Genomic DNA, 26,269 nt, shown 5'->3' on the forward strand with positions numbered 1-26,269 from the left:
TTACAGTTTATATTTCCTCATTAAAATGACCATTTATTTAAAACCTCAAAAGCATACTAAATCTACCATTCTAATAGTAAACATTTCCAGGGGTGAATTTCATATGTTTCAAACACTATTCTCCTTTAATGGCATTGGAAGCATGCCCTTTCAAAGCAGTCTATTTCTAAAATATCACCTGCCATTTATAGTTCTCATGTGTAAAGAAGATGTGGTTTCATGAAAGCAGCATTATTCTTTTAAGCATTATCTCATGGGCTTTGAGAGCTATTCTGAGCATGTTCAAGTTGTAAGGAAATCTCAGTCTATATTTTCTGTATGTGAAGAGTGAGCGTTTAGTTCTGAGTAAAATGTATACTAATCATATTCTTTACTTGTTAAGTGTTAACTCCTTGTATCAAAAAACATAGCAATGTGTACGTTTGAAAATAAATCCTCCAAACTAAACAAAATGTTACAGTAAGCACATAATTCTCCCCGCAAATAACTGATTTTTCAGTTCAGTGGCCAAATCCAAATAATTAAAAGTTTCTGGTCAAGGGAAATGTTTTGGTTTTGTTCTGCCTGAGATGAAGCGTTTAATTTCAGAGAGTTTAAAAAAAAGAAAGGAGAGAAAAAAAAAAGGAAAACCAATTGAAGTTAAATTCTAAACAAAAAATAATTTGAAACATTTCATTTCAAAAGTGTCAAAACAAAATGTTTCAATTTTTCAGAATTTTGTTTCAACCAAAACAATTTGGGAAATCCAATGTGAATTCATGAAATATTTGTCAACTCAAATCTGCATAAAAAGATTCATCCAAAAAAATTCATTCATCTCTACTGATGAGGCTCTCTTGTATATCATCACAACAGTTAAGGTTTGTGAGTTGTGAGTTCAAGGGTATTAATATTTTTCATCATGCAGCTGTCATTTAACCACTTGCTGTTTGTGACATTTTGCACTTACAGAGCACATTTCAGCGGAGGCTCTCAATGTTTAAACCTCAGAATCTTTCTGTAAGGAAAGTATTACTATAACCATTTTACTGATGGCTAAACTGAGGCACAGAAAAATAAATGTGTCTAGTTTTCAGATGTTCAGAGCAAATACTATTCTCACTGATTTCAGTGAGCCTCGAAGCCTTTGCAAAGACCCGTTGTAATTAACTTGTCCACCTTCACACAGTGAGCCAATGAAGAATAAACCCCCTGGGCAAAATCCTGGCTACACTGAAGTCATTGGGATAAGATTTCACCCCATGACTCCTGAATCCCATTCTCCTGTTTTAAGTATTAGATAGATTCCCCATGCCATGCATGAAGCTGGGGGAAGGAAGGTGACAACCACTGCAACAAAAGATGAATAATTTTCAGATATGAAGCATGTATTCATTAGCTGAATGGCATTACATTTTCCAGTGAGCTGTTGCTCAGGCACAGCAGATGCCACTAATTGAAAATGCTTTTCACCCATGTAGGCTATCAAGTTTTTTGTTGGGTTTCAAGTGCACAACTTTCAATTAATCATGCCAGGTGCCACATGAGAGATGGATTATCAGATATTCAGGGTGTGAAGAGGAAGTTAGAGACAATGTTACTGAAAAGACACATATTTCTTTGGCTGCAATACTGTCATGGTGGCTGTAGAGATCTGCCCCAACACGGACAACAGCATTAGTTGCCTCTAAGGCACTGATTATTTTCCTGTGTTTTGCATCATTCTTTATGATTATTTAATTTGAGATTAATGCTTCAGTACTAGAAAAGAATTGCAACAAAATGTATAGTCTGCAAAACTGAAAAAGAGCAAATCTAGAGCTATAGCCAAGTTTTGGGCTCAAATCTTACAGTCCTTGTTCAGGCCTTAAGGAAGCAAAACTCCCACTGCATTGTTGAGTGAGTAAAAGGATTTGGTCTATAATTAAAGTCCTCTCCCCTTCTCCTGCCAGCCTCCACTTAACTTAAAGACAGGAGTCTAGTAACAAGACAGAACTACAATTACACATTACCTGAAAGAGAACGTCCATTCATTAATATCTTTCATGGAGAAAATACAAGTGAAAATTCCAGAGGGATGTATATTTTTGAGTTCAAAATGAGTTTTGGCAAAGCTTCAGAAACAAAGTTCTAGAAATCTACATGGAACTGGCTTTGTAATGTTTAGACAAAACATTAAAACCTATCATCATGTGCAAAGAATCCAGTAATTTGTTATGAGAGATAGCACTACAAATTATATATGTGTGTGGATAGGTTTCTGTTGGTGTATCATAATGCAATATGGTAGCAAGGAATCTATAACTTATGCAGATTTTGTTGCTCTTAGGCTCCAGACTAAATCCCTGTCTGGCTTCCATAATCAATGCCTAACAGACTCAGAGCTGAGCAGGATCCTCTCCGGGTCAGATTCCTGATATCTCCCTTCTCCTACAACCACTGCAGCCATCCATACTTAGATACACACAGATCTGATCCTGCTACCTCCTACAAAATAGACTCCTTTTCCACGCCTTCCAGACACCCACTAGAGACTTCAGTTCAGTCCCCTGACCATGCTTGATACATCACTGACTGCTCATGGGACTACACTGTGCCTAAATTGAAGTGGAGGATAACCACATCTCTCTCTGTCTCTCTTACACGCACACGCACACACACACACATACACGTATGTTTTGTCTCATTAAATAAGACTTAGTTTCCAAAAATGACCAAATTAAAAACAAAATGGCAGAATAGGCAACAGACACCTAAACCAAGATCATGTGTCACATCAGAAAACGTCATATGTCATGCTGCAGAAAACCCATGAGGCTGTACATGTGGGTGTTTCTAAATAAAAATGCATCTATCTATATCTGGTCTGTCTTAGACCCCACTGACCAAAATAAATATCTAAAAAAAGAAGTATTTGAAATTGAATATCTTAAGGAAAGAAAGAGAGAGTGGGTGAGCTAGTATCTTTTATTGCAGTGGTTCTCAAACAGGGGTACATGTACCCCTGGGGATATGCAGACATCTTCTAGGGGGTACATCGACTCATCTAGATATTTGCCTAATTTTACAACAGGCTACATAAAAAACACTAGTGAAGTCAGCACAAACTAAATTTCATACAATGACTTGTTTATCCCTTTCTATATACTATACACTGAAACGTAAATACAATATTTATATTCCAATTGATTTATTTTATAATTATATGGCAAAAAATGAGAAAGTAAGCAATTTTTCAGTAATAGCATGCTGTGACATATCTGTATTTGTGTCTGATTATGTAAGCAAATAGTTTTTAAGTGAGGTGAAACTTGGGGTACACAAGACAAAACAGACTCTTGAAAGGGGTACAGTAGTCCTGAAAGGTTGAGAGCCATAACTGGATATGCTCAGATGTAGTGAAAATAATGCACCTCTATTCCTTGATTGATGAAAAAGTGGTTATTTCTGAAGTAAAATACTTTTAGTCAGAGGCTAACACAACATGAATAAACAGGCCCCAACTCCTTGTGTGCTCCTCGATCCTTCCTATGATGGTGGTGGTGGTGAGTTCAGTTGATAAAAGGCTGTTAAGAATTTCAGAGGCCAGAAAAAGGACTGCCCTCTCAGTGTGCACCAATAACTGCAGGAAATTACAAGAGACTATTCAATCAACCATATAATGGAGGAGAAGACAAGGACAGCTTGTGAATCCTTGGTCTCTGTGAAACATGATGAAGAAAGGAGATGGAAGTGAAGTGGAGAGAGGAAAGTACCATCATGTTGGGAAAAGAAGGTGTGAGAACCGTTGGAGGAATTGGCTTAATCATCAACAAGGAATGGTCTTCAAAAATCATCTCCTGAAAATTCAAGTCATCACACATCAGAGTGCTACACCTCCAACTGAACAAGAGCAGCACCTTCAAGATTATTCAGATCTATGCTCCCACATGCATAAGTGAAGATGATGATGTGGAAGAATTCTATCAGGAGCTTGAGGAAACCCTCGCTCAAAAATCCACATATATGATCACAATGGGAGATTTTAATGCCAAAGTTGGAAAAGAGAAAGAAGGTGAAAAGTGTATTGGAAGGCATGGCGTCAGCGAACAGAATCCATAAGGAGAATGACTGGCAACTCTGGTGGAGATTAAAGAAAAGTTCATTGGTAACACTGGTTTAAGAAGATGGCAAAGAGGTGGACATGGATCGCACCCCATGCAAAGAACAAGAACTAGATTGACTATATTCTGATCAATAAGTGGCACATTGTAAAAGACATCTCAGTAATACCATCATTTAACTCCAGTAGTGACCATCGCTTGCTTAGAGCACGGCGCAACTTCAACCAAAAGGTGGAGAGAAAACGCTACAGATGGGAAATCAGAGACAGTGGTCAAAAATATTTACGAGGCAATCTTGAAAGTGAACACTTCCAAGGAATATTCGAGTCTTATAGATAACTGTGATGAGGATTATAAAAACTTCACTGATAAATTGAGACAATGCAAGAAATTAGCCAAGAAAGACAGACCGAAAAGAGTGAAGGGAAGAATCTCGGAGGAAACACAGAACTTGCTAGAGAGGTGGAGGAATATGAAGTGAAATGATGGTGACAAATTTGAGTACTCCCTCATCTGCAAGTTGATAAGACGACAACTAAAGGAAGACTTTGAGAAGTACCAAAATGAAAGGCTCTTAAAGATGGCTGAAGATCTCAGAAGCCTCAAAAAAATGCAAAAGGGAATTGACACTATACAGGTCAACATTAATGGCACTGAAGAACAGGGATACAAAAAAAATCCGTAATTGCAGAATGCTTCCATCCCTGTTCTGTCAAAGATTTCTACACTGAACTTTTTGCGTCTCAGATAAATGTGCCAGTACCAACACTTCAACAGACCAATGAGCATTTATTCCCAGTTCTTGTCAGCGAAGTTCAACATGCAGTTCATCAAATGAAGGAAGGGAAAGCCCCAGGTACAGATGGACTGACCATTGAAAGATAAGAGCTGGAGGCCAAGACCTCTAGAAAACCCTTGCTCAGAGGTTTAACCATTACTTGGAAATGCAGAAGATACCATCTAGCTGGAAGGAGTCCAACACCATTCTTCTGTACAAGAAGGGCAATCGTGAAGATCTAAAGAACTATCATCCAATATGCCTGCTCTCACAGTCAACAACAAAACGAGTCTCTCAGAGTCTGGACGAGAGAGCAGGCAGGCTTTCGAAGGAATTTCAGTACAATGGACCATATTTTCACTATAAACCAGCTATTGGAATGCTCAAGGGAATACAAATTCCCTTTATGTATTGCCTTTGTCGACTATGAAAAAGCATTCGACAGTGTAGAAATAAATGCAGTGATCTTACAGAGCAGGGCATTGACACAAACTATATCAAACTATTAAAGGTAGCAAATTCTGACTGCACTACAGATACAACTTTATTTGATATCCCCTTTCGCAACCCAGTTAAAGGTGTGAAACAAGGTGACACGGTTTCATCGAAACTCTTGAAAGCCTGCCACGAAATGGTAATGAGGCAGATGAATTGGAAGGGTGGAATCATCATCAATGGAGAGCAGTTAAACCATCAGATTCACAGACAATATTGTGTTGATCTCCGAAAATACTATCAAACTACAGAAAATGCTGCGAGAACTCAACACAAAAAGCAATCAAGTTGGACTGAAAATTAACTGCTCCAAAACAAAATTTATGCGGTCTGATACCTTGTCAAAAATAACAATCAAGGGAGGAAAAATAGTAGTTGAGCAATGTGTCTATTTGGGCCAAGAAATTAACATGTGCCACAATCAGGAAGGTGAACTCTCATGAAGAAAGAAAGCAGGTTGGTGCACATTCAGTTCTATCAAGGATGTCCTCCAAGGAAAAATCAACAAGGCAACATGCGTCAGCCTCTTCAACTCAACAGTACTGCCAGCAACGTTGTATGGCAGTGAAACATGGGCACTGATGAAGACAAAGAAGCAGCAACTGTCTGTCACAGAGAGGGCAATGGAAAGAAGAATTCTGGGAATTACAATCTGCAACGGAGTTCCCAGTGATCAGACACCAGAGTGGAGTGCAGGATGTCGTTGTTGAGAGGAGGCATAGTAAAATGTGATGGGCTGGGCATATAGTGAGGCTATAGTTGATGGACTACTGCTGTCGCCAAGTGGTACCCATGGGAACTGAAACGACCACTCGGCCAACTCAAAAGAGATGGGAAGATTTTATCGTGAAAAGACATGGCCGCACATGGAGAAGGAAGGCCAGGATACGAGAAGAATGGAAGACGTGTTGTGATCAGCATCATCTATACAAGGGCTGAAAGACCGATCGATGAAGGTCATCAAGTCAGAGGAAGATATTTTCCAAAACATTTTTATGCAAACACAAATATACAAGTGTGCATACATGTAGATTCTCTCTTTCACACATTAATATATCTCAACCTTTTACCTAGAAGAAGGGGAGTACAAGGTTAGTAGTTAGCAGTCAGTGGGGACTACAAAGTGCTTTGCAGAACTCTCAGCACCTTGTAGGTTTGGATCCTTACATTTCATACTTATATTCTATTTAAAATTGTACATATTGAGTACTTTTATAGTTCTTGTAGATTGGGACACTATTCAAACATCTTTGTTTAAGGAAATGTTGACCCATGATTTGAGAAAAGTAACATTTTCTACTTTTTTGTGACTGACAGATTATGAATTTTAGTAGTGTCATCGTGGGAACAACTGAATATTTAAAATAATGTATAACCCTTTAAAGTGCAACCGTTTGTACTTTTTTGACCTGAGTAACAAGAGCCCGAATCTTCTGTAAAAATAATTTAAACTACTTTTTGTTATCTGACAAGGGTATGAAAAATACTTTAATAAACTTGTTGGTAATTATTCAGAAGTGTCTAATTTGAAAGAATAATTTTCTTGATTAAAATTTTGAGTAATTCCTCAGTAGGTCAGCAGACACAAAATGTTACTCATTAGCATTGAAATATATCAGCACAGTTTAGAAGGAACCCAGTGTACCACTCCATCATGCACTTAATTATTTAGGCATGTGTAGTCACATCACAACTTGTTCCCAAACAGATTGCACTTGTACTGCCTAATTTCAGAAAGGAAGAAATGAAATTAAAGAATCTACATTTTGTTGCCCAAGGAATTTCTCACTAATCTCAAGCTATTATATGAATTTCCTGAACTGATTACCAGTCTGTAGGTGGTGCAAAATCTCTCATTTATCTTGGTAGTCTCATCTAGCGCAGAGAAAACATTCAGTTTTCTATCATTTGATTTGATTGTGGTAGGACAATTCCTCTGTCAAACAGTCACTGTCATGCTTAGCTTTAGATAACACAATTATAAAATGCCTGAGCCATATCTACACTAGAGCCTTTGCCATTCCTATTACTGATGGAGAATTATGAATCCTATTTTTGCTAAGAAAGACACAGACTGAGTTTCTTGAGAGAAATATGAGAGAGAAGATTGAACCATAAAGAGACAGATGAGCCTAGAGGAAAAAGTGAGATAAATGCATAGAATTTATAATGGGAGGAGTGGTCATACTGTCTCTTCTACTCTTCTTCCAGCCTCACAAAAGCCTGCCACCCCAATCCAAGCAACCCTGCCCTGGAAGATCCAGTCACATTAGGTTTGATGGACTACTGTATTTGCTTGCCTCTGTTTGTTAAGTTTGTGTGTTATACTAGGTTTTCTTACAATAAAATACAGAGAGTTATTGTAGCATGCTAGTTGGTTGAACAATCCTATTTTAGACACCAAAAACAACATAACATGACTGTATTTTAATGAAACTGAGACTGACTGAAGTAATAGTGCACACAACTGTCTGCACATCCAATGACCACTCCTACACCATGATACAATGTGAGGTATGCAGGCCTCCAAACAAATTCATTCAACCACTGAGTAAATATGAAAAGCTCATATAAATGCTCATCTTGAAGTAGTTTTATAAAATGTATGCTTTTTTTTATATAATTTATAGTTACTGTATCCTGGCCTATGTAACTCCATCAGCCAATCAGATTCCTTCTAGAAGTTAGGGCCTCCAAGTCTCTCTGCATAAAAATTAAACAGAAGAAAAGCATTTATCTGAGAGTTGTCTAGCTGCTGAGAGTGGTTTGCAGACTAACATCCTGTATCCATCCTGCAAAGTGGATGGAACACAGGGAGTCATTTCAAGTGAGCAAAGTTTAGGACCTGCAAGGACTTAAGATTCCTAGACAGACATATGAAGGGGAGTGTCTTAGTATTCCCCACGCAAGGTCCTCCCACCCATTGCTTGCAGCACAACCAGCTTTCTTGCTGAGCTGCCATGAGTTGATGGTCTGTAGCTGAACTCCGGCTATGATCCTAAACTGAGGCTATAACCTCTGATCCAAAGTCCATTGGAAACATTCTCCTTTACTTCAGTTGGTATGGATCATGGCTAGAGAGAGGGACTTAATACTGTTTCAAGAAGTATTAACTAATTCATGGGAGAAAGAACATGCGACACTGAGCTGCTGTTCTCAGACTTGTCCCCAGTGCTGCTTGTAAATGCTCCCTCTCTCTGGAGAATTTGTGCAGCAGGCGACAGGTGAGGGGATCCCAATATTTCATCATAGTTGACTTTCTATTTTGTACAATCTTCCTCACATTTCATCAAGTTCCATTTATTAGTTTTTAATATAGTACCATAAATGTGAATGGTGCTTTACAAACAAAAAAAGAACGTATAAACTAACAGCTTGATTGACCCAAAAGCTTAGAAGTATGGCCCCAATCCTGCAAAGCTATACCTGTGAATAGTTATACTGAACTGCAGTGTGGGCTTCAGCATGGGCTATTTGCCAGACTGTGCTAGCCCATTCTGCCATATCTCCACTGCTATTACTCACACTAGCTAGATTAAAGGTAGCCTTTAAATCTATGCCTACCTGTGCTACAATTACACCTTACATTGCAGCGTAGATGTACCCCAGAATGCAGCTACTTCTGATGGGAATCTGGCAACTGTTAGCAACACAGCAACTCTGTGTAACATCCTTAAAAACCTGACCCTTCCTATTTTAAGGAATTTAGGTACTTCTTGTGCAGATAGGGGCCTAGTAGGATTTTCAAAAGTGCCTAGCTGCTTAACTCTAATTGAGAGCTAGACACCCTCGTGCCTTTGAAAAATCTTACTAGGCATCCATATCTAATTTTCAAATGAATGAGGTGCTTAAATACTTTTAAAAATCTGATCCTAAATTAAGCAGAATAGAATTTCCTGATTTGCAATTCAGCAAAAACAAAGCTTATCACTCCAATTCTTATAAAAAGTGCCTTAGGATCTTAATTACCATAGGAAATCAGGACTTCTGCTTTCACTCTTATACAAAACCCCAATATCTCCAGAAGCATTCAACACCTAGCCAAAGGAAAGAGTTCCACCTACTGAATGCTCAGCACATTTTACTTGCTAATTTTGCTTTTCCTCAGGTAACCCAGATTAACTTGGGTTTGTTTGTGAGATTAAACAGGATCACAGCTCTCAGGGTATATGACTTTAAGCAATTAATACACTACTTTGAGGATACTGAAGAAAATAAATAGGTAAAGACATGAGCTGAACTGGTAAACATCAATAAACAATGAGAAAAAAATATAGTTGCATTAGCACAGATCTCTTCAAAATCACATAGAGGCTAAAAACTGTTCTATGTGATCAGTATATCAGAAAGGTTGCATAACGTATTGATTAGAGAACAGCAGTGACACTCAAGAAACCCAGGTTTGAGTCTCAGCTCTGAGAAAGACTAAGAAATATTGACTTTCCCAATAATAGCTTCCTCACCTATTAAAATGGGCAGAAGTGTTTTAAAATCTTTGGACGGAAGAGCTAACAAGTACAAAGCAGTATTATTAGTATACAATAATGTATGGGCTAAAACGTATCTAGTACAGCATTAGAGGTATCTATTGTGTCTACTGAATTGCTAATGTTCCTCTAGAACTTTGGCACTTAAAAATCATCATGTTTTAATGACACCTTTGCACTAGCAAAGTGGGTAAATAAGAGGTATGCTATTCCTGACAGTTAAATATTGAATAATGTATGTGTTCTCAAGATTTACTCCAAAATAGCATTTCTTGACAAGTATATCCTGTAAATAACAGCAAGTAGGTAGGTAGTGTTGTAAAAATTCTTCCATCTTGTAAAAGCTGCAGACAGAAGATTGCATTTGGGTGCTTGTTTTTCTGACCTGAGGTTAAAGGACTCCTTAGCAGATGCATAGAAATATTGTTCAATAAATAACACCTCACAATTTCAGAATAAGAAAGCAAGAACAAGGTCAAAGAAAGAATAGTTTCTACAAAACACAAACTATAGATTTATTACAGGCTTGGCTGAAAAAGCTGAAGGAATTTTTAACGTGAGATGTTAATGAGAGTTTGTAGATTCAGAACTACTCCTAGTTCATTCTAGAAGATAAACGCATTGATGATGTAAAAAGCAACAGAGAGTCCTGTGGCACCTTTGAGACTAACGGAAGTATTGGGAGCATAAGCTTTCATGGGTAAGAACCTCACTTCTTCAGATGCATCTTCAGAAGTGAGGTTCTTACCCACGAAAGCTTATGCTCCCAATACTTCTGTTAGTCTCAAAGGTGCCACAGGACCCTCTGTTGCTTTTTACAGATTCAGACTACCCCTCTGATACATTGATGATGTTCAACAGTTTTAGAATTTCATTTCAAATGCAAAACTTTGTTGGCCTGCTTTTCAAAAATGCACTTTGTCACAGTCTCCCACAAATTTTAAAAATCTTCTTTAATCTTCTTAACAGTAGCTACAAGTTTCTGCTTATATTAAAAAGCTTTTAATTTTGTTATTTTGGACACAGAATAAGGCTTATGTGCAGTCTTAGGAAAACAGAAGTGAGGAAAACAAATGGGCAAAATGGTCTTATCTTATTTCTAGAATTTTTTAAGCTCTTTTCTCTCAATTCATTCTCATACATGAGACTATTTTTTCATTTGAATTTTACAGTGTTCATTTGCATATGGGTTATTTACCATTCACTAGCCACTGTGATAAATACAAGCTTTAATAAATTATTGTAAATGCAAATACTTTAGCTTAATTAAAAACATTCAACTTCAAATAAATTCTTACTTTTTAAATTTGTTAATGTAATAAATCAAGCTAGCCTGCAGAACACTCATCTAAATATCTCACTGACACATCTTGGAACTAATGCTGACACAAGTTAGAGTGAGGTATTTCAGAAGCAACGTCATTGAAGTCAGTATTGCTTTAAAACTGGTGTATAACCAGAGATTAAAAATCAGCTCTCTTAATTTCAGAGGTCGTAAGTGATTCAGTACCTGACCCAACTCCCATTGAAGTGAACGGAAAGACTGAAGGTATGTCCACACTGCAATTAAAAACCTGCAGCTGGTCCATCTTGGGCTTGAGCTAAGGGGCTTTTTAATAGCAGTGTAGATGTTTGGGCTCAGGCTGGAGCCAGGGCTCTTGGACCTGCAAGGTAGGAGGGTGCCATAGTTTGGGCTGCAGCCAGAGCCCAACCATCTACACTGCAATTAAACAGCCCCCTAGTCTGAGTCAGTTGGTACTTACCAGCCAGGGGTGTCTGCAGTTTAGAAATACCTTCAGACTCCAATAGGAGCCGAGTTAGGAGTCTATGCGACTTACCCAAAAAAGTCTATGTAGTAAAGTTGGAAAAAGAATCTAAGAATTTGTTGACAAACAACCCTGGGTTTTAATTACAAGACAATCCATATTCCCTTACATACTGAAGTCGTGCTTGGAATTTCTGGTGTATATGAATGGGATTGTGACCAGACAGCACCAATGCCCAGGAGAGTGGCCAAATAGGATATGTCTACACTGCAATTAGACACATGCATCTGGACTGTTTCAGGCTCAGGGGCTGCTTAATTGCAGTGTAGACATTTTGGCTCGCTGCAGCCAGAGGTCTGGGACCCTCCTACCTTGGGTGCCAGCACAAGCTGGAACGTCTACATCACAATTCAACAGCCCCATTCTGTGGACACAGATGAATGATACGTATATGTCCATGAAAATGTGATAAAAGAAGTAATCCTATTTAGATTGACCTATTTGGGAATATACTAGCAAGGAGATGGTTTTATTTTAGGGTATATGCCTTATGACTAGGGCCCTACCAAATTCACGGCCGTGACAAATGCATTACGGACCATGAAATCTGGTCTCCCATGAAATCTGGTCTTTGGTGGACTTTTACCCTATACTATGTCACAGGGCAGACCAGCATTTCTCAAAGTGGGGGTCCTGACCCAAAAGAGGATTGTGGGGGGGTTGCATGGTTATTGGAGGGGTGCCGTGGTATTGCCATCTTTTCTTCTGTGCTGCCTTCAGGCTGGGCAGCCGGAAAGTGGCAGCTGCTGGCTGAGGAACCAGCTCTGAAGGCAGCAGCGCAGAAGTAAGGGTAGCAATACCATACCATCCCATCCTTACTTCTGGGCTGCTGCTGGCAGCGGTGCCTTCAGAACTTGGCTCCTGGCCAGCAGCCAGGTGAAGGCAGCACTGCCACCACCAGCAGAAGTAAGGGTGACAATACTGCAACCCCCCTACGGTAACGTTGTGACCCCACCTCCACAACCCTCTTTTGGGGTCAGGACCCGTACAGTACAACAGCATGAAATTTCAGAATTAAATATTGAAATCGTGAAATTTACAATTTTTAAAATCCCATGACCATGAAATTGACCAAAATGGACTGTGAATTTGGTAAGTCCTTACTTATGAGTAGAAGGTTATGCAATGCTCCAATTAGCTTCAGTGCCCTAACTTTAATATAAAGGTGGTAATACTTCTAAGATTATAATTTGTCCTCTTCTTGCATATACATATAATACCTAGCACACTGGGCCCAAAATTTGTTTTTCTGGTGGTGGAGGTGGGAGGGCTGTGATACCATAATACATAATAATCAAGAATAGTAAAAACAACAATTCCAAGAGAAATATTCCTTTTGTGACTGAGAGAACATATGAACAGCCATATGGAGTCAGACCAAAAGCCCATCTAGTCCAGTATTTTGTCTTCTGACAGTGGCCAGTGCCAGGTGCCCCAGAAGGAATGAACAGAACAAGTAATCATCAAGTGATCCATTCCCTGTCGCTCATTCTCAGCTTCTGGCAAACAGAGGCTAGGGCAGGGGTCGGAAACCTTCAGCACATGGCCCATCAGGGTAATCTGCTGGCGGGTCACAAGACATTTTGTTTACCTTGACCATCCGCAGGCACGGCCTCCTGCAGCTTCCAGCATCCGCAGTTAGCCATTCCCAGCCAATGGGAGCTGCGGGAAGTGGTGTGGGCCGCAGGGATGTGCTGGCTGTGGCTTCCCGCAAAGGTTGCGACCCCTGGGTTAGGCACACCATCCCTGTCCATCCTGGCTAATAGCTATTGATGGACCTATCCTCCAGGAACTAATCTTGTTCTTTTTTGAACCCTGTTATAGTCTTGGCCTTCACATCATCTGGCAAGGAGTTCCACAGGTTGACAGTGTTGTGTGAAAAAACACTTTTTTGTTTTGGACCTTCTGCCTATTAATTTCATTTGGTGACCCCTAGTTCTTGAGTTATAAGAAGGAGTAAATAACACTTCCTTATTTACTTTCTCCATGCCAGACCTCTATCATATCCCCCCTTAGTCTTCTCTTCTCCAAACTGAAAAGTCCCAGTCTTATTAATCTCTCCTCCATATCCCTAATAATTTTTGTTGCTCTTTTCTGAACCTTTTCCAATTCTGATATATCTTTTTTGAGATGGGGTGCCCACATCTGGATGCAGTATTTAAGATGTGGGCATACCACAGATTTATATAGAGGCAATATAATATTTTCTGTCTTATTATCTATCCCTTTCTTAATGATTCCCAACATTCTGTTTGCTTTTTTGACTACTGCTGCACATTGAGTGGATGTTTTCAGAGAACTATACACTGACTCCAAGATCTCTTTCTTGGGTGGTAACAGCCACTCTAGACACCATCATTTTATAAAAAGAACAGGAGTACTTGTGGCACCTTAGAGACTAACAAATTTATTAGAGCATAAGCTTTCATGGACAACAGCCCACTTCTTCGGATGTAGTCCACGAAAGCTTATGCTCTAATAAATTTGTTAGTCTCTAAGGTGCCACAAGTACTCCTGTTCTTTTTGCGGATACAGACTAACACGCTGCTACTCTGAAACCCATCATTTTATATGTATAGTTGGGATGTTTTCCAATTTGTATTATTTTGCATTTATCAACATTGAATTTCATCTGCCATTTTGTTGCCCAGTCACCCAGTTTTGAGAGATCCTTTTGTAGCTCTGGGCAGTCTGCAGAAGAAAGATTCTGATTGTTGTAATAGTACAAGTAACAGTCTTAAATATAGCAAAAGACAAATGGAACTGAAACATGAATTGCTATCTTCTGAAAACCAACATACAGCAGTTAGCGGCAGTATTGCTCACTTGAAGAAAATAAAGTCACCTCACCTTCCAAACAAGAACAGAATGTAGAAAATTAGTGGGTTTTGTGCCACAGTATACGTATAGACTATTTCATGATTATGTTTCAGAATGCAGGTGCATTGAGGATTGGTTGGAAATATGATGCAAACAGAAAAAGTAAACTCAGATTATACCAGGAGTTTTTGGCTAAATACTAAAAATTACTAGTAACTTTCCTCTAATTTTGAGTTTGTAGAGGATTACAGTCATGAACTGAGAGTCACTACATGCAGATTAATTGAAAAAGCAATGACTAAAAACTACAAAAACAATCTTCCACGTAATAAAATCTCATTAGAAAGAGCAGAGCCCATTACAGGTTGAGAATCCACAATGAGGAACTTCTATGCAGAAATAAGTACAGAGATGTTACAAACCCTGGTGGAAAATATTGTGGAATTAAGATTCATAAAATCATAGAAGATTAGGGTTGGAAGAGACCTCAGGAGGTCATATAGTTCAACCCGCTACTCAAAGCAGGACCAACCCCAACTAAATCATCCCAGCCAGGGCTTTGTCAAGCCAGGCTTTAAAAACCTCTAAGGATGGAGATTCCATCATCTCCCTAGATAACCCATTCCAGTGCTTCACCACCCTCCTAGTGAAATAGTTTTTCCTAATATCCAACCTAGACCTCCCTCACTGCAACTTGAAACCATTACTCCTTGTTCTGTCATCTGCCACCACTGAGAGCAGCCTAGCTCCATTCTCTTCAGAACCCCCCTTCAGGTAGTTGAAGGCTGCTATCAAATCCTCCCTCACTCTTCTCTTCTGCAGACTAAATAAGCCCTATCCCTTCAGCCTCTCCTCATAAGTCATGTGCACCAGCCCCCTAATCATTTTTGTTGACCACTGCTGGACTCTCCAGTTTGTCCAAATCCTTTCTGTAGTGGGGGGGGGTCACAAAACCTGATGCAATATTCCAGATGTGACCTTACCAGTGCCAAATAAAGAGGAATAATCACTTCCCTCAATCTGCTAGCAATGCTCTTAATAATGCAGCCCAATATGCCATAAGCCTTCTTGGTAACAAGGGCACACTGTTGACTAATATCCAGCTTCTAGTCCACTGTAATCCCCAGGTCCTTTTCTGCAGAACTGCTGTTTAGCCAGGTGGTCCCCTGCCTGTAGCAGTGCATGGGATTCTTCTGTCCTAAGTGCAGGACTCTGCACTTGTCCTTTCTGAACCTCATCAGATTTCTTTTGCCCCAATCATCCAATTTGTCTAGGTCACTCTGGACCCTATCCCTACCCTCCAGTGTATCTACTCTCCCCCCAGCTTAGTGTCATCCACAAAGTTGCTGAGGGTGCAATCCATCACATCATCCAGATCATTAATGAAGATGTTGAACAAACCCAATACCGGCTGCCAACTAGACTTTGAGCCATTGATTACTATCCATTGAGCATGACGATCTAGCCAGATTTCTATCCACCTCATAGTCCATTCATTCAATCCATACATATTTAACTTACTGGCAAGATTACTATGGGAGACCATATCAAAAGCTTTGCTAAAGTCAAGGTATATCACATCCACTGCTTTCCCCATATCCACAGAGCCAGTTATCTCATCATAGAAGGCAATCAGGTTGGTCAAGCATGACTCGCCCTTGGTAAATCCATGTTGACTGTTCCCGATCACCCTTCTCTCCTCCAAGTGCTTCAAAATGGATTCCTTGAGGACCCGCTCCATGATTTTTCGAGGAACTGAGGTGAAGCTGACCAGTCTGTAGTTCCCTGGATTCTACTTCTTCCCTTTTTTAAAGATGGGCACTATATTTGCCTTTCCCAATCATTTGGAACCTCCCCCGATCACCACGAGTTTTCAAAGATTATTCAGTTCTCTGATATTGTACATCCTAGACTGTGCTCTGCATAACTGCATAGAGTTTAAAACGATCTCTTGGTAAAGTAACCAAACACACCCGACAACTCAGAGTTCATGCTGCCATTATGTCAGGGGGGAAGGGATAGCTCAGTGGTTTGAGCATTGGCCTGCTAAACCCAGAGTTCAATCCTTGAGGGGGCCACTTGGGGATCTGGGGCAAAATCAGTACTTGGTCCTGCTAGTGAAGGCAGGGAGCTGGACTTGATGACCTTTCAAGGTCAGTTCTAGGACATAGGATATCTCCATTAATTTATTTATTATCTTCCTGGGTTAGCCTACACCCACTCGTCTCACACAAAGAGATAAAATGCTTGTCTATTAGACATTAAATAATAACAGCCCATAGATAGAAATATGACTCAAAAGCACAGATTCAGACTTGGGTATTTTGAAGGGAGTTTATCCTTGAAAGTTGTCGACCTTTTTATGCTGTAATCTGTCTGAGCCAAGTAATACAGGTTCTCAGATTGCCATTTCTCTGCAGTTTACCAAGTAATTGTAAACATATATTAATATTTCAAGACATCTAGCACCATTAAATGTTTTCACATTGTTTTGTAACCCAGAATTTGACAGTATTGCAGTCAGCCATCTTGTGTGTTCAGCCATGACTAGCTGAAAACCAAACACTGCATAGCTAGAAATAATTATCTTAGGCCCTGAGCAGCAAGATGTGCAGCTGCATGTTTGCAATTCCGCTAGTCTAAAATTGAAGGAATATTTGGACATCTGATGCTAGTTTTGGGTGCCTCTGATATATACATGTTATTGTTATGAGTAGAAATGCTTTGCTGATAAGGAAAATAATGAATTGTCTGTTGCTAGGAAAATTGTTAGCCTTTTAGGGGCTATTATGAGTCATGTGCTTTGTCTGGAGAAAATTTATTATAAGTTTAGTTACAAAGTGTGGTTTGGAGCTATACAAGGAAGCTTTTTGGGAGGGCAAGGATCTGACACTTAAGTTCTTCAGCAGCTAGATGGAAGGAGGGCCCCCAGAATCCTGGCAGTTGATTCCTCAAAACCATTTCAGACATTTTTGGGTAAATATAAATGTTTGGAATGCTCTGAACATAGTGCTACAGAGCGTGCACGTACGTACATATGTGTGTGTGCGTGTGTGTGTACACACACCTGCTTGAGACCTTTCAGGTGAAAGCACTCTTGTTTGTATCAATCATTTATCAGACGGAGAAGCTGTGCCTCCATTGATTTATTCTTGAAACTGCCGGGAGAGAAACAGTTCAGTTACCACTGCTTTGAGTTCTCAAAAGGTTCTGAAAGCCCTTAGTCACAGTTTCATTTCCTCATGTATCACTTCAATACATTGATTCCCTGATTACCTAAGAAAAATGGCTTCCAGACCAGCATACAGGAGGCCACAGTGATTCTACGAGGACTCTTTCAATCCTATATTCCATTCTTTCTACTCTCCTCACTACTACAATTTTGCATTCTCTCATTGCAATCTTTTTTCCCTATGTGAGTTTAATACCTAGTACTGCTAAACAGAGTTATGGATAGATTTACTCAGGGAAAAAAGGCCTGTCAGAGTAAGTCACTGTCCGACACTCAAAAAAGTATAGCTGTGGAATCAAACATGACAATTTTTTTAGATTGCCAACAATGGAAGCACAATGGCTGTGCACGTGGCTTGTTTGAAGGAAAGAAGGGCTGCTTATATTTGATCAGCGCTAAATGTTCTCACCCTGTTCTGCTAGATAACCTAGGGAGTCTTTGGTTCACTGGGGGTCCAGATCGATGCATGATCCAAAGGAGAAATACAAATCTATTTCACTTTAAATAGATGCTGTGACTAACAAATTATATTTTCTTATAACCCCCATTTAAAGTCTGGAAATTTCTGTTGCTGGCAGCACCAGTTGCTACAGTATTTGAAGGGAGAATATAGGAATGAGTGAGCTCAATTTCTTGAATTTTGAAATCACTCATATAATTAGGTTTACATCCTGCTTAAACAAAACAAACAAACCACAAGTAGAATGCATTGTGCCAAAGTCAGCCTCTGCAACACCTCCTTATGGCCCACAGTAACACTGTTCCAGTTTTCCTTCAAGTCATCAGCAATCAGCATCCACTTCCAACATGTCCTACCCTTCAGGTACATCAAAGCTTCGAAATATAAAACACTCAGAACTCTGCTCTTGGCAATTCTCCCAGGGATCTTTAATCATCTTGGTATCAAGGCTTCCTGCCAAAGTCTTTCTGCACCTGGCAGCTCCTCACCACTGGCTGGTTTGATTTTAGGACATCAATATGCAGAAAGTACATTGGTCCAATATAGGCTAAGTTCTAAGTATCATATTCCATGTATAACTTGGAGTAGTTTAAAGCATTGACACTTTACAATCATGTCCAAGACCAAGATTCTACACTGAGCTCCAGCAAGATCAAAGGAAATTGGAACATGTTTTAGGAAGATAAGTTTTTCCATACTGGATCAGGCCACTGGTACATATGTTCTGTTATCTTGGCCTATGACATTGGCCAATATCTGATGATTCAGAAGAAAGTGAAGATCTCCCCCTCCCATTTCCTAATAAGACATCTCTAGTGTTAGTAATATCTTGTGAGTTTACCACAACTTTCCTGATATTGTCACAAGTCTTAAGATGCTGGGTATTTTTCTTAAAGCTCCAGTACCTGGAATCTTGTGATTCCATCAGCTTTCATTGAAATAAAGTTACTAGCCCTTATTGTTGCAGAGATAACCCTGAAAAAATGAACCCTAGAGGCTCAAAAGTCAGCAGGCACATATAAAACCCTCAACATTTATTTTAATGTCATAATTTTTTGCGACCTGAGTCATTTTTGAATGCTCAATATAGCAATACTGTTACTATCTGCACATAAAGTTATTACATACAGAACACCTCCATGGTAACATTTACTGGGCAAAAGACTACATTTCAGTGGAGACTTATGTAGGCAATTGTGCAATATAATAAATGGAGGAAGTAATTCTCTCCAGTCCCTCAAAGGTAATCAGCTTACTTTTGAAAGCACACCACCAGATTACTTTTATCATTTTGAAGTGACTAGCCACAAATGGGGTCAGCAGTTAGGAAATTAGCGATCTTTGAAAAAAATATCAGATAGCACATGATTTGGCTTTCTACAGTAGTGAGTTTTATTTGGTGACCAGGTGCTGTATAAAACAGTATTTCTTTTTTGGTTATTCCAAATTTATTTCCTTTTAATTACATAAGGATATCCTTATCCTTTCGTAAAGAAAAAGGTGAGCAGTTTAAACTATGCCCTTAATACTTTTAACCCAATCAAGGCCCTTCTAACTTTTTTCAGCCTTCCAGGATAAATAATCCTACCTTTTTAATCTCTTATCATATGCAATTCTTTCTGTGCCTGTAGCCACCTTTGCTGCCCTTCTCTTATTCATCTTTGTTACAGCTTCCTTAAGGTGAAGTGAATGACATGAATGAGGATTTTTTTATTTTTTTTACCATTCATAATGCACCAAAGCAGCATATTTTATTTAACTGTAGCTGCACATTAAAGAGACAATTTATTGAGCTATCCATGATGAATCCATAAGAACGGCCATACTGGGTCAGACCAAACGTCCATCCAGCCCAACATCCTACGCCAGGTATCCCAGAGGAAACGAACAGGCAATCATCAAGTGATCCATCTCCTGTTACCCATTTCCAAATTCTGGCAAACAGAGGCTAGGGATACCACCCTGCCCATCCAGGCTAATAGCTATTGATGGACCTATCCTCCATGAATTTATCTAGTTCTTTTTTGACCCCTGATATGATCTTGGTCTTCACAACATCCTCTGGTAAAGAGTTCCACAGGTTGACTGTGCATTGTGTGAAGAAATACTTCCTTTTGTTTGTTTTAAACCTGCTGCCTATTAATTTCATTTGGTGACCCCTAGTTCTTGTGTTATGAGAAGGAGTAAGATGTGGAGTTAGCTAAAGGCAGATTAAAAATACATGGAGTAAAACCCAACAAGAAATGTAAAAGGAAAGATATCAAATACAGAGACTGTATCTTAGAAAGCAGCAAAATTATGCAACAAGTATAATTTCAACTGTGCTCTGTTGAGCTTAGGTTCTTTTACAGATGGTCATACAGACATATGCTGAAGGGCAAGTAAGACACATGGGAGAAGCCCTTACCTACTTTGCTTTAGTACACCTGATTTGAGCCATATACCTACATGGCCACTGTTCCTGACATCTGAAATTTCACTAATCTTCTGACCTCATCAAGAATGCTAGAGGCTAGCATGCATGAGCAGCATGAAATTAGATGTGCCATATTGTTCAGCATCTGTTCTTAACTTTTCATGAAATTTTCCCTGCAAAGAACACAGGGTTTTCAGATCCAATAAACTCTGCCCTGATCTGTCAGTAAGATTCATTTGTCTTGCTCTATGATAGCTGTGATTTGAGGCCAAATGCATTTCTAAATTAACATAAAATTTATAGGCATTCATTAGTTGGCAGAGTAATAAAGGAACATCTTCAAGGTACTCAAGGCACACACAGCAAGTTAAAATATTTCAATAAATAGTTAAACATTTAAATAATAAAATCTGATGCACCATACCCTTCATGTTTCTCCAATAACATACATAAAGGCTATAGCATTATTACCAGCTCCAAAGGCTCAAATTAAGAACACAAAATATGATATTGATTTTTTTTTAATAAATGTTTAGATTTTTTAACCTGAAATTCACACAATAACTTTTCTTTATAACTGACAATAAAACCAGTTCAAGTAAGCAGCTCTTGCGGAGAAACTTGAACCAGTTTGACCAGAGTTATGAAGTTATTTCCAGTGAGTTCAGTCATATATCACAAAGGTGCAATGAACCATCATATTCAGTAAGAAAAACGGAACCTTTCTAATGGCCCAACCCTATGAACATTTCAGTCGGGCTACTTGTGTGCATAAAATCACTCACAGACTTATGTGATTATGAGACTAAGCCCTAAATTAAGACAGAATAATAAGTACAATCAGGCTCTTGACTTCTCTTTAATTACTTCTTTTCTATCACTTCCCCCCTCACCGTATTTCTATTGCTCATCCCCTATGTGGGTTTTCCTCGTGTACTTTCCTGTTCCTCTTGTTGTTTCCTTTCCAAAACCATAGACAAGAAATAATAATTGTTAGGATTGAGTGAGGAGCCAAGATGGCAGGTGCTTTAAAAAAAAATAGAGATCCTACTCAAAAAGTATCTATCTTCAACCACCTAACAATTCAGAATTAAGCCCCGATGTACAAAAATTAACATGCATTTTTTTAAAAAAGCATCAACTGATGGCTTCATAATTAATGTATAAAATATAAAAAACAGCTTTTTCCTTTTGCTCCCTCACTAAACCTATTTAATTACAGCCAATGATACATTCAGACATGTAATTAAAAAGGTTATGCATGTACAGTTTAGGTATTTTATTTTTGTTGTGTGATGCTATAACTATAAGAACATTCAATACAACTAACCCTCAAGTACCTGTTGCAAACCAACCAACGCTCATTGATTTTTAAATCCAAATTACTCTGAGCAACCAGAATTAACCTTTGCCTCCATTTCACCCCTGAGCAAACATCCTCTCTTTGAACTTTTTAAAACTTTGTGCAAAGGGCAATGGCCAAAAAAAACCAGGAAAGTTATTAAAAGAAACATTTACACACTTTTTAAAATTAGTATTCCTTGAGTATATAATAATCAAGACATTTCCAATATATATTTTTTTCCATTCAGTGGATCATTGCTTCTGAGTTGTCATGCAACAATAGATAGCGGAAATGGAAATGATCTGTGGGGTTATCTAATCCACTTCCCCAGTGGACTAGAATCCTAGAGAATTCTAGCAATCTATGTACTTATATGGAGTTCATTATGCCAACATTAAAGCACCTTACATACATCAGTGGATTTATCCTCAACACCATTGTGAAATCTTGAAACATTAGCATTTGCAGACAGCCAAATAAGACTGTTTAAACAGATCTGTATTTGTACTGGAAACTAGCGCCAGTTGGGTATTTTTCGACAGAACACTTTTTTGTCAGAGATGTAGGGACTTGAATTGGGGTATACCACATCCCATGTAGTGCTATAATCACCAGGATACATAGTCAGTCTCTCTCTCTCTCTCTCTCTCTCTGACCCAATGAATAACACTGGTCTACAATTTTTGAGAAGTCGTCTGCTTCAGAGATAAAATCTGCTATTTATTATGTATTTTGATGTGATGAATTCAAATATGACAATTAAAACAACTGGCTACTGTTTCTAAGATATTTAAGTTTTTACATTTTATGGCTATGTATATTGTGTAGATAGTAGAGTTTTAATCATAAATTGTAAACCTAGGTCTTTTCATGTGTTTATGGTTGCTTTACATGGTAATATTTCACCTGTCCTGTTTATGTAACACTTTAAAAATCAGCAAAAGGGTTATATAAATAAAACTGATTATGAAACAAAAGGCAAAAAACTATTATGTACATAGTTTAGTCCTATTCAGTGTCTACTCTGCACTTCTTGGCTTGTCTCTTGTATTAATTAAATGGAGCATCTCTTGTCACTGTCCAGCAATAGTCTGCAAGCATTGATGGGCTCCATTTGCCCTGATAGTGTTTCTCCATTATTGCAATGTCCTGGTGAAATCTCTCACCGTGCTTGTCGCTCACTGCTCTGCAGTTTGGTGGAAAAAAATCTAGATGAGAGTGCAAAAAATGTATCTTTAGTGACATGTTGCAACCAAGGCTTTTGTATGCTTTGAGGAGGTTTTCCACCAACAACCTGTAGTTGTCTGCCTTGTTGTTTCCATGCCGTCTTTTCCTTGCCATGCAGTGCATGGTCAAATGCATCATCTCAAAAAAGTTCACGAATCTGAGGACCAACAAAGACACCTTCCTTTATCTTAGCTTCACTTAACCTTGGAAATTTTCCATGGAGGTACTTGAAAGCTGCTTGTGTTTTGTCAATGGCCTTGACAAAGTTCTTCATCAGACCCAGCTTGATGTGTAAGGGTGGTAACAAAATCTTCCTTGATTCAACAAGTGGTGGATGCTGAACACTTTTCCTCCCAGGCTCCAGTGACTGTCGGAGTGGCCAATCTTTCTTCAAGTAATGGGAATCTCTTGCACGACTATCCCATTCGCAGAGAAAACAGCAGTACTTTGTATATCCAGTCTGCAGACCAAGCAAGAGAGCAACAACCTTCAAATCGCCACAAAGCTGCCACTGATGTTGGTCATAGTTTATGCATCTCAAAAGTTGTTTCATGTTGTCATAGGTTTCCTTCATATGGACTGCATGACCAACTGGAATTGGTGGCAAAACATTGCCATTATGCAGTAAAACAGCTTTAAGACTCGTCTTCGATGAATCAATGAACAGTCTCTACTCATCTGGATCGTGAACGATATTGAGGGCTGCCATCACACCATCGATGTTGTTGCAGGCTACAAGATCACCTTCCATGCAGAAGAATGGGACAAGATCCTTTTGACGGTCACGGAACATGGAAACCCTAATATCACCTGCCAGGAGATTCCACTGCTGTAGTCTGGAGCCCAACAGCTCTGCCTTACTCTTGGGTAGTTCCAAATCCCTGACCAGGTCATTCAGTTCACCTTGTGTTATGAGTTGTGGTTCAGAGGAGGAGGACGGGAGAAAATGTGGGTCCTGTAACATTGATGGTTCAGGACCAGAAGTTTCATCCTCTTCCTCTTCCTCGTCTGACTCAAGTGAGAATGATTCTGGTGCATCAGGAACCGGCAGTCCTTCTCCATGAGGTACTGGGCGTATAGCTGATGGAATGTTTGGATAATGCACAGTCTACTTTTTCTTCTTTGACACACCTTTCCCAACTGGAGGCACCATGCAGAAGTAACAATTGCTGCTATGATCTGTTGGCTCTCTCCAAATCATTGGCACTGCAAAAGGCATAGATTTCCTTTTCCTGTTCAACCACTGGCGAAGATTTGTTGCATAAGTGTTGCAGCATATGTGTGGGGCCCACCTCTTGTCCTGATCTCCAATTTTGCAGCCAAAATAAAGGTGATAGGCTTTCTTAACCATAGTGGTTATACTGAGCTTTTGTGATGCAAAAGTCACTTCACCACAAACGTAGCAGAAGTTATCTGCACTGTTCACACAAGTACGAGGCATCTCTGCTCACTTGGGCTAAACAGAAATGTGTCCCTTTGCAAAATCAAACACTGACAAATAGGAGAGCACAACACTATATGATTTCTAGAGCTGATATAAGGCAATTTGTTCAGCAGAGTGATGTAAGCTTCATTATGATTGCATCATCCATAACTTCTAGGAATAACATGATGCAATTCATATCATGTATGACGCAATACCAGCTTCAGATTGCATCATTCATTGTTTTGCCTAAAAAGCAAGTACTGTCCAAACCCAGTCATAGATTTATTCATAGATTCAGTCAAAGATGTATTTTAGTCATTTCTGGTTTAAATTGAGATCCCTTTCCTTTATAACTCACTTATCCTCCGCCATTCCCAAGTCAAGGGTCGTATATACTGACCCAATAGCATATCTTGAAAACTAGAGCCAATCAACAATTTTAAGCATCATTTTCGTTCTCAGTGACCCAGAATTAGTAAAGTTTGACTACATTTATTTCAGAAGCATTTTGGCTGTAGAACAGTGTAATTAGTTATACAAAGCAGAACAGATCCAACAAGAGAGATTGAGAGAGATCCACCCCAGAACAACCAATAGCCTGGGGGTTAAGGTTCTCAAGTGGAATGTGGGAAACATGTTCAAGTCCCTTTTCCAAATCCAATATGTGCCCTAAGCACTGGACTATTGGCTATGCTGATCTCTCTCTGTTTGGTGGAGGAGAGGAAACCTGGTTTCATCCAAATGAAGAAAAATCTCAATTGTTCATTGGATAGGAAAATGGTTTCCCTGCCAGCTCAACTGGAAACCAAACCCTGCCTTTAACCCAAAACAGTCTTTCCTCCAGGATTCTTCCTTGCAATATATTCTCTAGTGCTCTCTCCACTTTAGCTTTAAGTGGCCCAAACAATGGAGCTTGGTTTGCTTACCTTGGGGTGTTATTTCACAGACAGATCTTTTTCTCAGGAAGCTTTTTTCTAATAAGCATATTTTCCCCCTTTTCTTAATTTCACTATACCGCTTCTCACTACAACCTCTTTACCATGTTAAGTAAGTCCTTTCTTTTCTTGATGTTCAAACACTTTGTTACCATATGGGCCTATAACTCCAGGTATCCCTCGTAGCTATGGTAAGAAACTGTTAGCAAATGAGAGTATTATAAGGACTTGTGAAAGCTATGCTAAGAGAGACAAAGAAGAATTACTAGTTGGTGGATTTTATATTGCTTATAGAGTGAAAATATTTCGACAAGCATGATCCAATTTCAAAACAGATTTTAAGGTTGTTTTTATTCGTGTGATTGGCTAATAAAATTGTAACTAAAACCACATGAAAGGGCAAATAGACTGGAAATATAGGAGGGAACATGATTCCCCTTGCCTGTGCATAACCACAATGTGATATTAACATATCACTGGACAATGCATAAAATGTTCCAAGCCACAAAAGACAAAATGAAATAATTGGTGCAGACATTTTTTTTTAAACTCACTGAGCTTTGTTGTTAAGTCGGTTAAATTGTTATGCTAGAAATGTAGGGCATAATGGAATATGACATTTGCTGGTGACTGGATAATATTCACTATGCAATTAACTTCAACTTGTAGAAAGTAATAAATAACTAGTCCATAAAAACCTATGAAACCAGTCTAAGCTAGCAACCATTGAGCCTTGTATT

The 26,269-nt window shown here is 39.0% G+C and overlaps 1 protein-coding gene across 1 annotated transcript in view; it reads right to left on the reverse strand.

Moving 5' to 3' along the window:
- The window catches only part of SGCZ (sarcoglycan zeta), a 393,503-nt gene that overhangs the window by 331,399 nt on the left and 35,835 nt on the right, over positions 1-26,269 (reverse strand). The window lies entirely within an intron of this gene.

This window comes from Malaclemys terrapin, chromosome 5, assembly GCF_027887155.1.
Source record: "Malaclemys terrapin pileata isolate rMalTer1 chromosome 5, rMalTer1.hap1, whole genome shotgun sequence".
NCBI classification, from domain to species: Eukaryota; Metazoa; Chordata; order Testudines; family Emydidae; genus Malaclemys; species Malaclemys terrapin.